Source organism: Lissotriton helveticus, chromosome 5_1 (assembly GCF_964261635.1).
Source record: "Lissotriton helveticus chromosome 5_1, aLisHel1.1, whole genome shotgun sequence".
NCBI classification, from domain to species: Eukaryota; Metazoa; Chordata; class Amphibia; order Caudata; family Salamandridae; genus Lissotriton; species Lissotriton helveticus.
Genome location: NC_136065.1, coordinates 2143496293 through 2143509911, shown reverse-complemented (window position 1 = coordinate 2143509911; position 13619 = coordinate 2143496293).

Genomic DNA, 13619 nt, shown 5'->3' with positions numbered 1-13619 from the left:
TTCTAAGTCTGGGCCTTAGAGTGTCAGAGAAGAAGTGTTTGTAGGAACTCATTGAGCCGTGTTGGAACTGGCACTTTATGGCTGGGTGAGGCAGTACCCCAGCCAGGCAGAACCTACCACTCTCGTCAGGGGCGGGTGATTACACACACTTTGTATCCTGCGCTCACCTTTGGGTAGCGTGGCACTGATCGTTCAGGCTGACTACAAGGGCAATGCGTCAAGCATTGACACAGCACTCACTCACAATAAATATCCTGAGCGTCACAAAAGAAACTTCACACGTTTGTATTCAACACACAATAATCAACACAACATGAACAGCTTGTATTTCTGGGTATAAACGACGTTCGGAATTATTACTAGCAGTACTAGGCCCAGCCGGCTTCAAATGACATCAGGAATATGCACATTTGGGACAGATCCTATTCCACACCCCCTCCCTGGCATCCTTACGCGGTGCTACCCCAGGGCATCCCTAGCGATTCTTATAATTCAGTACCACAGAGTTAGAGGGTGCACCCCGGGTCACAACAATATCAGAAAAATTTACATAGACAGTATTACATCACTTTTTAGCAGCACCGCAATGCTCTTTTGGCAAGAAAGGAACGTATCAGACAAACTGCCGTCCAGTGCCGTGAATCACAGACGGTTCCCCACTGCCCCTCCCACACACACTGGCTTCTCACCACTACGCGGTGCAAAGGATATCAGACAGGTCCAAACAGAAGCACTCGCAGAACATATGCACTCAGCACCTTACTGCGGTGCAACGGATTGGTTACACACTGCAGACCTTGTGGCCACGAGCCCCCCTCCGCACTCCAACTCACCCGACTATTCTATACCCACAGATTGTAGACACTATTCCCCACCCCCCCCCCGGCCACGAGGTCGCACAAAGCTGAAGTTATTCAGTCAGGGTCCCAGGAAACCAGGCGAGGGTAGGCAGCAAGGTACCTTAGGAGGCAGTCAGCAAATGGGGTCGGGGCGAGCCACTCGAAATGATCCCCCACAGAATGTGAAGCAGATACACGCCGAGAGCATTAGACAGTCACACCAAAGGGGTCCTCAATCACCTCCTGAAATCAGCCCAGTTTTGCAAAGCACAGGGGGGGGGCACGCAGTCTCTTGACCCGCTTCTGAGCATTCTCTGAAGCGTTCCTTCGGCCCAGTCACCCGCTCTCACTCCCCTGGCCTGAGCCGGGCAATATTACCTGACAACACAGTTGTAGCATCCAATAACTGAAAGTTGAATCCTTATTTGCTGTGTCAGGATGTTGGTTTATTCTTTGTAATCAAATAATCAAGTACAGCATTTAGATAAGGCAGTAATCCAGGTTCCAGTAAAGGTTAAGGTAAACGCCCCACCGGGAGCAGCTGCCCTGCTGCTCAGCCTCCAAGGTAACGGACAGTACACTTCAAGATACACAGACAGAGCTAAGGATGACATCACAGAGACAGGCTGAGCAGCAGAGGACAAGAGACTAAGAAAGGACAAGAAAGAGAGCAGAGCTAAGGATGACATTACAGAGACAGGCTGAGCAGCAGAGGACAAGAGACTAAGAAAGGACAAGAAAGAGAGCAGAGCTAAGGATGACATCATAGAGACAGGCTGAGCAGGAGAGTACAAGAGACTAAGAAAGGACAAGAAAGAGAGCAGAGCAGGGAGAAGCAGGATACAACACACCTTCCCCCATTAAAAGAAAAGTTGAAGAAGATAAAACAGAGAGCAGAAGAGTAGAATAAAGGAACAACATAAAAACGCACAAAACTAAACACCCTCTTCAGAATGGTGGAGAAAAGAGGAAACACACAAAATAAACACTTCAGAATGGTGGAGAAAAGAGGTAAGTGCGAGGGTACCAACATTGTACCAACACCATGAGCTAACAAGAATAAAAGTGGTTATGGTAAACCACTTGACAAAATCAACATTAGAATGAAAATGGAAGTGAACACCTCAACGAAGATTTGAGCAATAAAGGTTCAGTAGCGTCAATCATAAATGAAGTCTGAACATCTCTAAAAAAACAGACCACCGAAGTGGTTCAGCGTGCATAAGCACTAACAGAATTGACCCCTAGGCTCATCACCAGTCACTGGCGTCACGAAAAGTGAGGGGGCCTCCCTGCACGGTACTTAGAGGGGCCCCCTCCGGGCTCAATCAGGAGCTCTCCGGCCACAGTGCAGTGCCGAGGGGGCCCCTTGAAGCTAGAGGCCCCCCAGCACCGCGGGGGCTGCGTGGGCCTGTGTTTTCGCCCCTGTCACCAGTAATAATAAATAGAACTGAGAATCAATACGAATAGAACACCTCTAGCGAAGAGAGCACCAAAGTGGTTCACAAAATGAAAGCATGAATATAACTGAGCACATCTACGGCTCCTCACAAAAAATGTAATATGAACCCCTTTTAACAAAACAGAGGTAAGCATAGATAACACTGAGCACCTCAACATAAGTCGAGCAAATACATTCTCAGTAGCAATACGAATAAAACTGAGCACCGTTATGGCTCATCAAAAACACTGAGTCCTCTGTGGCCCGTCACCAATAAGCATAACAAGAATGGAGCCCTCAATAGATGTTGAGCAAATAAATGGCTCCAACAAACGTAGCAAAATTAAAATCCCGACAACTAACCTCCAGAAGATACAAATGGAAATGAACATGAAACTGAACACCTCTAAATAAATAGAGCACTAACGATGTTCATCAAAATGTTAGCACAAGTAAGCGAGCACAGCACGGCGCTTCAACTTTAAACTTAACAGGAATGGAGCTCCTCAACGAAGGTGAGCACAGGTATGGCTCCTCACAGCAACACTTGAAGAATTCATCAGCATGCATAGTTTCTTCGTTTCTTTCTTTCATTTGAAACATTAAACCCCTCAACAAATAAAAGCCCCAAAAGATCCAGAATCCAGTTAACTAATAAAACAAATGGAATGGAGCACCTCAAGGTGCATATTGAGCATCAAAAATGGCTCCCCACTTCGAAGAAAGAATTCTACTGCCATGTATGAAATGACTTGAGTAAAATATCACATAATAGGTCATTAATCACAATGAACTTTAAATCATCAGATCAACAGCACAGTTCGTAAATCAATTAAAATGCAAGGTGCAGCTGACAACATTTTAAACAAAACAAATTCAAATAATAAATGTACTCACCGTTGTCAGATTTTCGGACCTTCCTGACTTGTAAAAATGAAGTGCGAATGAAAACACCAACACTCTTTTCCTTTACAGACAGTCACCAATAGCAAATAGATTGGAAGCACGGAGGACGTCATGGAGAACCTCAATAAGGGGTCTCTCCGAACATCAGAGCTACTGACTTTAGATAGGACGAAATGCCAACCCTAAAATGGCGGTACGCAACGCACGCTGCACCGGGCGGCTCTCGGCACGTAGGTGCTGGATAATCCATTGTGATGCATTTCAGCAGCGAAGCTTTTGTGGACGTCAGACAATACAAGGTAAGCCTCATGCGCATTTTCCGTCTCGAGCACAGTTTTTAAATGGCAATATAACAGTTAAACTTTCCGCAATGGCGTCGGGAAAAGGAGCAGTCCCTGAAAGCACAGATTTATGCTTTAACTTTCACTCGAATGCAGCACATTGACCGTCACTTCGAACCGGGACCCGATCCTTCACCCCGATTAAAGTATGAAATCATAAAACTCCACCACATGTATATGGGCTGACATCCTCGTGGCAAGGACTCCAACGATGCAGACTCTCCAGATCCCCTCAGGTGCACTAGGCAACTGTTCACAGCACACCAACGCAGGATCATTTCACAGATCTGATGACAGCACTTTCAAACACGAGTGGATTGTGCAAACTTCAGATATCCACATACATTTTTAGACATGTAGCAGGCAGATTCCAAGTTAATCAAATCAAATCACCTCATTTTTAAGATGCGTGTAAGGCAGAGAGTCTCAACATAAAGGTGCAAATTCTATGTAATAGCAGATTTAAAGAAGCAGGTGACAACTTAAACATCCAACGTTTAGGTGTACTTTAACATGTCCTAAACCCAACTTACTTCTGGCCGTCAGTTGTTGTAGACACCGGTGGGGCACTCAAGAGGTTGGGCAGGAGGTTCAGTTAGTTTCTTCTGTTGCAGTATCTTTTTGATCACGCGAGGTTTCTTTCCTTAAATCGTCACCAGTGTAGCATCCAATAATTGAAAGGTGACTTCTTATTTGCTGTGTCAGGATGTTTGTTTATTCTTTGTAATCAAATAATCAAGTACAGCATTTAGATAAGGCAGTAATCCAGGTTCCAGTAAAGGTTAAGGTAAATGCCCCACCGGGAGCAGCTGCCCTGCTGCTCAGCCTCCAAGGTAACGGACAGTACACGTCAAGATACACAGACAGAACTAAGGATTACATCATAGAGACAGGCTGAGCCGCAGAGGACAAGAGACTAAGAAAGGACAAGAAAGAGAGCAGAGCAGGGAGAAGCAGGATACAACAACAGTGCCTGTGAAAAAGGCCGGTTGAGGAGAGGGCTTTTGGTTCACCACGTTGAGGGCCGAGTAAGGGAGCAGTTGCTGAATGGAGAAGGAAGCAGGGGGAAGCGTTTCGGAAGGAGGAGGAATCCCGTCAGGTGCATGTTGATCAGAGTCACCGCCAGGCAATCCGGGCACAATGTCGGGTGCACGATTGTATGAGTCGCACCACACTGTTCCGATTACGCACGAGTTACAAATTCCGTACCTCCCTGGAAATAAGTCAATGCACGATGATTTTAGCCACACCCCACAGCCTCAGTCACACACGCACAATGAAGGGTCTCAAGGCCTGTACCTCCCTGGAAATGAGCCACAAAGTCCGGTGCACACCGATATTGGTCGCACCAGACATTTCCTTTCAAACATACAGGTACAGGTTTTACAGGTAGAATGGGTCACTACTATGGTTATGCCCCCACCTCCAAGGGTCGCAACCTATGAATCAGACACCACAAGCAATGAGCGTGCAGTTGGTGTGTCGCACAAGAGAGATGTGGCACGATCGATGAAGAGTGCCATGCTGGATCCCGCAACCGATTAATTCCCTCATCACCAACTAGACACTTATGCTTGCCAAGGTCCCCACGATGCAAGGGCCACACACCGTAGATGCAGGCCAGAATTTAGGGCTCTGCCCAAAGGAATCTAGTCTCCTGGCACAATTCTTAGTCCTACGCCCACGCTGCGCTACCTGTTAGAATCCAGCAGACTATGTGGGCACTTGAGAGGGCACTACGCGTCAGGTGTCACAGGTAGACGGTGTGGGTGTCTCTTAGGAGAACTTTGATGTCCCTGAGACCTCTGAAAGAACAGGGGGCAAGCTCAACAAGCCCTTGGAGAGTATACGTCAGGGCGACACACAGCAGCGGGTAGTTGGCCCAGGCCAGCCACTATTCAGGAAGGGCGCGCGGTCCCCTTCAATGACGGTATTCCTCCTGGTGCACAACAGAGTCCACTGCCAGGCCGCACCATATAGTTCCAGGTTCTCTTGTCCAACGTCCCCCACAAGTGTATCTCACCCTTTGTTGAAGTGTGGCACCCGTAGGTATACTGTAGTGTGCCTTTGAAGTTGGGGGTGGTTCAAAGGGTCTCCCTCTAAACCACAGATGTCTCCCCTAAATGTCAGTCCTGTCTGCCATGAGACCGTGGAATGAGGATCTTTATCTTTTTTTTGGGGCCATGATCTGGCTCCAGAGGCCAAAGGGGATATGTACATTAAAGCGGCAAAGCATGTCGTTAAGTCAAGACGGCTAACGACGCGCTTCGTCACTTTAGAAACAAAGGGCTGCACCAGGTTTCCTTGAATACGTTGCAGCCCTGCGTTTCCCCTTGCTCTGGCACTAACTTTAGCTGCCGAGCACCAACGCAGGCGCCCTTGTTGCATAGTGCAAGGGTGCCTGTGTTGAGGGGGAGATTGTTTATGTGCAGGATGGTCCCCCTTCCTGCGCATAACCTATCTTTAAATGCCATTTTGTATCTTCTAGGAGTGCTGCTTAATGCAGCACACACAGAAGGAGCAAAACAGCTTGTTTTTAAAAAATATTGTTTATGTGCGGGCGTGGCGTTTTGCTGTTTCTATGTGTGCTTCACCCGTAGCATACATGGAAACAACAAAAACCAGAAGAAATAAAGCATTTCTCCTCGTTACGCCTGTTTAAGACCAGGTTTTCCCTGCTCCTAATTGTGGCCCGCCTCCAATTCAAGCTGCCCTTGTAAATAGGGGGCCGCATAAAAATCAATGGGTGTTGTGGTGGAACGGCCATCACAACACCCACTGCCCTTCCCATTCACGCTAAATACAGCATGAAAGGAGGCCGTATTTACAAGGCAGCGTTAAGCCATATTAAGTGGCCTAACGATGTATTGTAAATAAGGCGGGGCCCCTGTCGCCATCACAATATCACTAAAAGTGATGGTGGTGATAGGGGCTTATAAATATGCCCCCAAGTGTCAAAACCCTTCCTCCAATCTCTCCAGCCGGCCCAAAATGTCCACGGACTCGATAATTCTCGCCTCGGTGCCTATTCTAATCATGGGGTCCCACGCTGCAACTCTGGGCAATAGTTGCTTAATCTCCACTACGGCGGCCCACCCGCTGCGGGATGCCTGGCTTTCACCCTGGGGATACCCAGTAGGGGTTATCTCACAGGGAAAAACCAGGACGGGTTCCCAAGGCAAGCGCCTGGATGCCTTCGGATGATACGTGTGCTATATAAGTCGCAATACAATACAATACAATACAATACTGCAAATGTCAGAGGTCTGTCGTTCCGGTTGCAGGCCCAGTGTTTTATGGCTGTCGCTGGGGAATGCCCGGATGTGCTCCCCCAACCTCCGGTGTGGACTGGATCCAAGCACCAAAGCACAAAAAGAGTTTAGAGCACAGAAATGCCCACTTTCTAGTAGTAGGATTTCTGAGCGAATGACGACAAAGCCGCCTTTGCCACTGGCAAGGGGTCGTTGCTGCGAACCCAACGACAGGAAGCATCACAAGGCTGCTCCACTGTAATCCACTGTCGCAGCCTACGGTGATTTCAACCATTTCCCCTTGTTTGTCGATGGGAAGAACGAACTTCAAAGGAAGCGAAAACACACGTGGGTATTCCTCACTACCTGGGCAGGAGACACACCTTTGATTTGTTTATTTATTTGTTTGAAAAGTCGTATATAGTGTGAACAAGACCCATCAGGGTATAAGAGCGCTGTACATTGAGGCTGAAAAGTTATGCAGGTAAAGGAGAAAATCATAGACGTGTAAGCGGTTACATCAAATGCCCATTGCAGAAAATAGAAATAAATGCAGCTACATCAGATTGCAATGCTGTGACGCGATTAACAATAGTTTGTATGGTTGCAGGTCTATTGTTGCAGTTGACTATTCAGGAGCGATCCTTTGACTAAGGGTGGGCAGAGTTCACATAGCAGCTCTACGCAGAACTCTGCAAAAAACCCCAAAAAACTTCACCATGCTATGCAGAATTCCATGAGTGGGCGGAGTTGCTTGTCCCGTCCATTCGTGTGATGTTTCTGCCAAACAGCAACGCGGATTGTGTATTCGAGCGGAAATGTCACACAAACTTTACCACGCAGTCGCACATGGTGGAGAACCGGGCCTTATGGGCCGGGCGGCGCAGGGCACGCCTAATATCTCCGGGTTCACCTGCCTTGTCAGACAGAGACACGAGACACTCTGTTGGGCGTAGAAAATCGAGTTTATTAGCTGCAGCCAAGCACAGTTGTCCAAGAAGTACAACAGAGGTAAGTTCTTAGGAGACTGCCACTTAACTTCGTGGCTCACAATCTCTTATAGGTCATAGGTTTACAATGCCCACTCCCAAAACATACAAAACCAACGAATAGGAATAGTTCGAAAACAAGCTATCGAGGGTCCAAAACACACCCTCCTTTCAGACCCCGTGTGCTCTCCTCCCCTCAAGTTAATCAACACTAGTGCCTGTAATTCAATTTGCAGGTGGTAGAACATGTTCATATGCTTCAAAGGATAGTTTATGTAACAAGAGAATACACAAAGAGAATAGCGAAGGCCAGTCAAATAAGATAAAGTCAGAAAGAATGGTGGGACTCAAACAGTGGAGTAAAGCAAGGATTAGTCAGTCTAGACATGGTTTTAACAAACTCGGCCAGGCCCTAACATCAGTTTCGTAATCAAGGACAAAGGGTTACTCTTTAACAGACGAAACACGTAGCAGCTGAAGAAGCAAATACACCGCGTTCGCCGTGCTGCCTGAGTGAGGCAACACAAAATGGCGGCTGAACACAAGATGGCGGCTAAATACGAAGCGGAGTCGAAAACCACGGAACCTCAGACCCTCCTTTTGCCATACTGAGGCAAAGCACAAAGGACTCATGTTAGTCTGAGTCGATGTCAATGGTCATGAGGTCATTGAGTTGTTGCTGTAATATCATTCTAATATTCTCTGTTTTCTGTGACACTGATTGTGGAACGCATATAGTGGCACAAAGTCCACAGATGGCTGGGCCACACTGCAAACAGAGGCAACAAGAAAAGATGATCGCTAGAATTATTCCAAGAAAAGTTAACACTTTCCATCCCCATGTGGACAGTAGTCCCCAAAACCATCCCATCACAGACCAATCTCCTATGTCCTGATGAATGGACTCGGAAATGACATGTAGCTTAGAAATGGCTTGGTATACTGTAGGGGCATTATCGGGAACATAAATACAGCAACTAGATCTGATTAATTTACAGACTCCTCCTCTATCTGCAAGAACAATATCTAAAACCATTCGGTTTTGTAAAGTCATAAGACGATCCGCCTGAAGTTCATCTGTCAGATTATTCAATGCTCCAGAGGTCACATTTATGGTAGCATCGACCACACTGACTAGACGTCTGATGTTTCTGCTATTAACTATTGGACCCCAAAAGGGAAGAAACCCTTTCAGAAAATCTCCTCCCTCTTGTCCAGCTGTGTCTTCAGAATCAATAACCCCTCTACCATATCTCTTTCTATGATGATCTGCAGGAGCAGTATATGTTGGAGGAAGAAGGAAAGCTATATAATATGTTCCCAAGAAATATGTGGGAAGCCATGTATAGGCTCTGTCGTGGCAGATAAAATATGTACCTTGAGATGGTACCAACGGTGAAGAAACCAAGGGTGTATAAACGTATGTATGGGAACAATTACTCTTTTCCTGTTTGATCTTAGTGTTCTGGCCATTTATTTGCAAACACAAATTACCTTTATGAGGTATAGTCCAAATCGGTGAAGATCTTTTCTGTTTAACCTTATCAGTGAGGCTAGTAATATAACGGGTCACATTCCAACCATCATATGCTCGTTTCTCATCCATGGGAATCTTACTAATGTCAGCAATTTTTGCCATAGTCACTATTCCCTTTATCAAAGGACTGTGGCTGAAATCTACTCCACCATTATATGACCCACCAGGAGGATATCGGAGTTGATTCTGGTATGCATTAGAAAACATAGCCAGATAAGCCCAAGCTGAACCTTCATATGAAAACGGAAGAACTAAGTACGGCATCCCTCTCTCTGTATTATGGGGCATGAGTCCACAGACCCAACAGTCAGTAGTATTGACTACCAATTGATGCTGATGCAACAACTGGATGAACGAGTTATTGAGATATTCTGTTCACCTCATTTGCTCATGGTCTGGGAGTGCATAGAATTTGTGTGGAGAAATAGTAGAAGAGGAAATCAAAGAAACAGAAGTAGGAGCAGGTGTTGGCTGCATAATGTGGACAATCCTTCCTACACAAGCTAATAAACTACATAAACATACTAGAATGCATAATGCTACGCCACAACGACTAAACAGTAACTTCTTATAATGGTTTCTTTTCATCATCTTAATATCACTCCCTTCCACTTCGTTATCCATTACTCTAAAGGCGTTGCTCACGATAATCTTCCTAGATGACTTGGCTGTGATTATTAGCCGTCCTATGACACTGCAAGTCCTGTTGACCTAGTCACTATTTAGGTCACAACCTAAGACTCCTACCGTGACCCAGCAAAAAGAAAGAAAAACACAAAGTTCAATTGTTCTTGGTCAACCTAGGTCTCAGGTTGTACCGTGTCTTGCCAGGTATCGTTTGATCTTTGAACAAGGTCTCTGGATCTGACGTGTTCAGTCGCAGGTGCAGTGGTACAGATTCCTGTAACACGTCGTCATCTTCCTTTTCAGAATTTGTCCAGTCCAGGCGTGCACTACTGAATGGTACAAACCTGGGTACTTTCTCAGTTTCGTGGTCACCTATGCCTTCTCGAACCCACTGGTCATAGGGTAAAGGCAAGGGTACCTTTTTGCAGTGCACGCTGTGAATCCAATTCTTTTTCCCCACGACCTTCACGGCTGTACGCGTTGTCAACAAAACTTGTCTCGGCGGCCCCCAACGAGGTTCCAAATTCTTTTTCCTCTGAAAATTCTTCAGGCAGACCCAGTCCCCAGGTTGGATGGTGTGCCCTAGATCTGAGGAAGCCTCCGGCAAAGCGTTTTGGACCTGTTGACGAATAACACGTAATTTAGTGGTGAGGTCATGCAAATAATCAACCAACAATGGATACGGAACATCAGAGTATTTCTTTGGTCGAGGGACTCCCCAAACATTCGCTGGGCGTCCAAAAACAATCTCGTATGGACTAAGTCCTAAACGGGAATGAACTGTCGTTCTTGTTAAGAGAAGTGTCAGAGGCAAGGCATCAGGCCAAGAAAGGCCTGTGCTGGCCTGAATCTTTGCTAACTTGAGCTTGAGAGTGCCATTATAACACTCTACCAAACCCGCTGACTGAGGGTGGTTTGCCGCATGGAATTTCTGTCTGATACCAAGACCCATACACACCTTCTGCATAATTTGGCCTACAAATTCACTCCCATTGTCATTCCAGACAATGCGCGGCAAACCAAACCTCGGGAAGAATTCCTTCAGGAGGACTTTAGCAGTGGACAAAGCAGTATTGTCCTTTAGGGGGTAGGCCTCTATCCATCTGGAAAAGGCACAAACCACCACCAGGACATATTTGAGGTTGTTGGAACGTTCCATATGAATGTAATCTATTTGCAATACCTCAAAAGGGTACGTAGGGGGAGCAAAATGACCTGCCGGAGTTGGTGTTCCCTTTCCTGGATTGTGCATCAAACAGACAATACAATGCTTCACCACATTCTCTGCACATTTGGGAATACCTTTATTCTGCCATACTGGAGCCAAACGTTTACATATACCCCTTGCATTGATATGAGCTGGACCATGCGCCATAGTAACTACAGGTAGTACATACGCGTCTGGTAACAACAACCGCTGGTGCTCTGACAATTCCATCCAACATCCCGCCGCGTCGAACATTCCCGTACTCTCTCTCCACTTACTCAATTCTTTCTCAGTTGCTTCCTTCTGGATCATTTTCACACTTTCTACTGTGTCTTCACACATACCTCCTTCTGCGACCCATCTTGCAGGGTCTGCAACATACATGTGACTTTTAACATCTTTCGCTGTTTCTTTCGCTACCTCATCCGCAAACGCATTCCCTCGACCCACATCATCAGTGATCCTTTTATGTGCGCTGCACTTCACAATCGCTACTTGAGCAGGCAAGGCAAGTGATTCAAGAAGGTCAGTTACCAACTGACCATGCTGTATTTTAGTGCCGTGGGAGGGAAAGAATCTTCTTTCCTTCCACAAACGGCCGAAACTATGAGCAACGCCAAAGGCGTATTGGCTATCTGTATAAAGAGTCACTCTTTTCCCTTTCGCCAACACACACGCTCGTGTTAATGCAATTAACTCTGCAGCTTGCGCTGAATTCTGTGTAATGCGTGCAGTTTCTACTACTGTATGTAAAGTAGTAACAGCATAGGCTGCTGTTGTCTCACCATTAGGAAGCTTAAAACAAGACCCATCTACCCACAGGATCCCATCTGGATCCACAAGTGGTGTGTCCTTCAAATCTACTCGGCCTTTAGTTTCTTCTTCTGTGCGAAGAAAACAATCATGTTGTTCCTGTGTATCTTTCTCATCTAAAACAGGTAACAATGTTGCTGGATTTAGAACATTACATCGCTTGATGTGTATGTGACTAGCTAAAATTGTTAACTCATATCCAGACAAACGGGCACTCGTTAAATGTTGCGTCTTTGTTTTGTTCAAAAGAGTATCCACTGCATGTGGCACCATAACATTAAGAGTGTGATCCAACACCAATCCAGCAGATTGACGAATGGAGATCGCTGCTGCTGCTGTTGCTCTGAGACAACTAGGTAATGCCTTTGCTACTGGATCCAATGAAGCCGAAAAATAGGCACATGGCCTTTGTTTGTCTCCAAATTGTTGTGTCAAGACTGACAATGCACAACCTTCTCGTTCATGAACATAGAGTGTGAAAGGCTTACTATAATCTGGAGTACCTAACACAGGAGCAGAACACAACGCAGTACGTAAATCAGAAAAACTCTTCTGACATTCATCAGTCCAAGGTAGAGGCTGAGGCGTGTCTTTCAAAGTGAGTGCTAACAAAGGTTTAGCCAACAAGGAAAAATTTGGGATCCATTGTCTACAATAAGAGGTAATGCCTAAAAAAGCACGCACCTCTCTTTGTGTGGATGGTACAGACATACGTGCAATTACATGAATACGTTCTGGGGTCAATCGCCTTCCCTCCTTCGACAAGAGATGACCTAAATAGGTAACGTCTTGGTGACAATAGTGTAACTTGGAAGGTGACACCTTATGGTGTAAATCAGATAAATGTTGCAGAAGTAACACATATATAAACACATCATTGGGGAGGGCCTGAGGGATATTTAAAGACCTACATAGGTTGTATCCCCTTTGTACCAGAATCCGATCAACCTAGAAAACCTATGGGTCTAACATCTGAATCATTTATCAGGAAAAGAGCTATTGTCTCAGGTTAGTAAGAGTACTAGCTCAAGGCGTCATCCAGAAGATGGTTAACCCTGTGTTAGCAAAATGAATACCTATGTTGGATTCCCATCAATATCATGTATGATCAATATTCTGATGTGGTCCTCCGTCCTCGGTCCAGTGTCTCTAGATCATTGAGACAAAGTGGTACCATCTGCAGACACATGGTTTATACATGCCAACACAAGGACAACCATAAGAAACTGATAAGACGGGTAGGTGCAGTGCAAAACGATAAGTGTGTGAAAAGTTAAAATAGGATAGAGAATCTCATTCCAACTTTATTTTACCAAGACCTCTTCCTAATTAAAAACAAGGAACAGCGCAAATCAATACTCCTGCAGTTTAACAAATATCTGCATAGGGGCCGACATATTTCAGCCTAAGCGGGAACTTGACCCTAGGCTTTCATCAGGGCCTCTGTTCTCTTAATAATGCGACTGCAAAAAAATGTGTTGGTGACAAAACTCAAAGGAATAGTTATATAATATGCTTGAACAGTAAAGGATATGAGTCTCCAAATACTGTGGCTTCACTCCTCCATGACACCTGGTGATTTTATTGAATCCAGAGTGCCCGGGGAAGAGACCTCACCTCGTCCTGGCTCAGGCGTAGTGAGACCCCGCTCTGTCCGGCGTTGTCTCT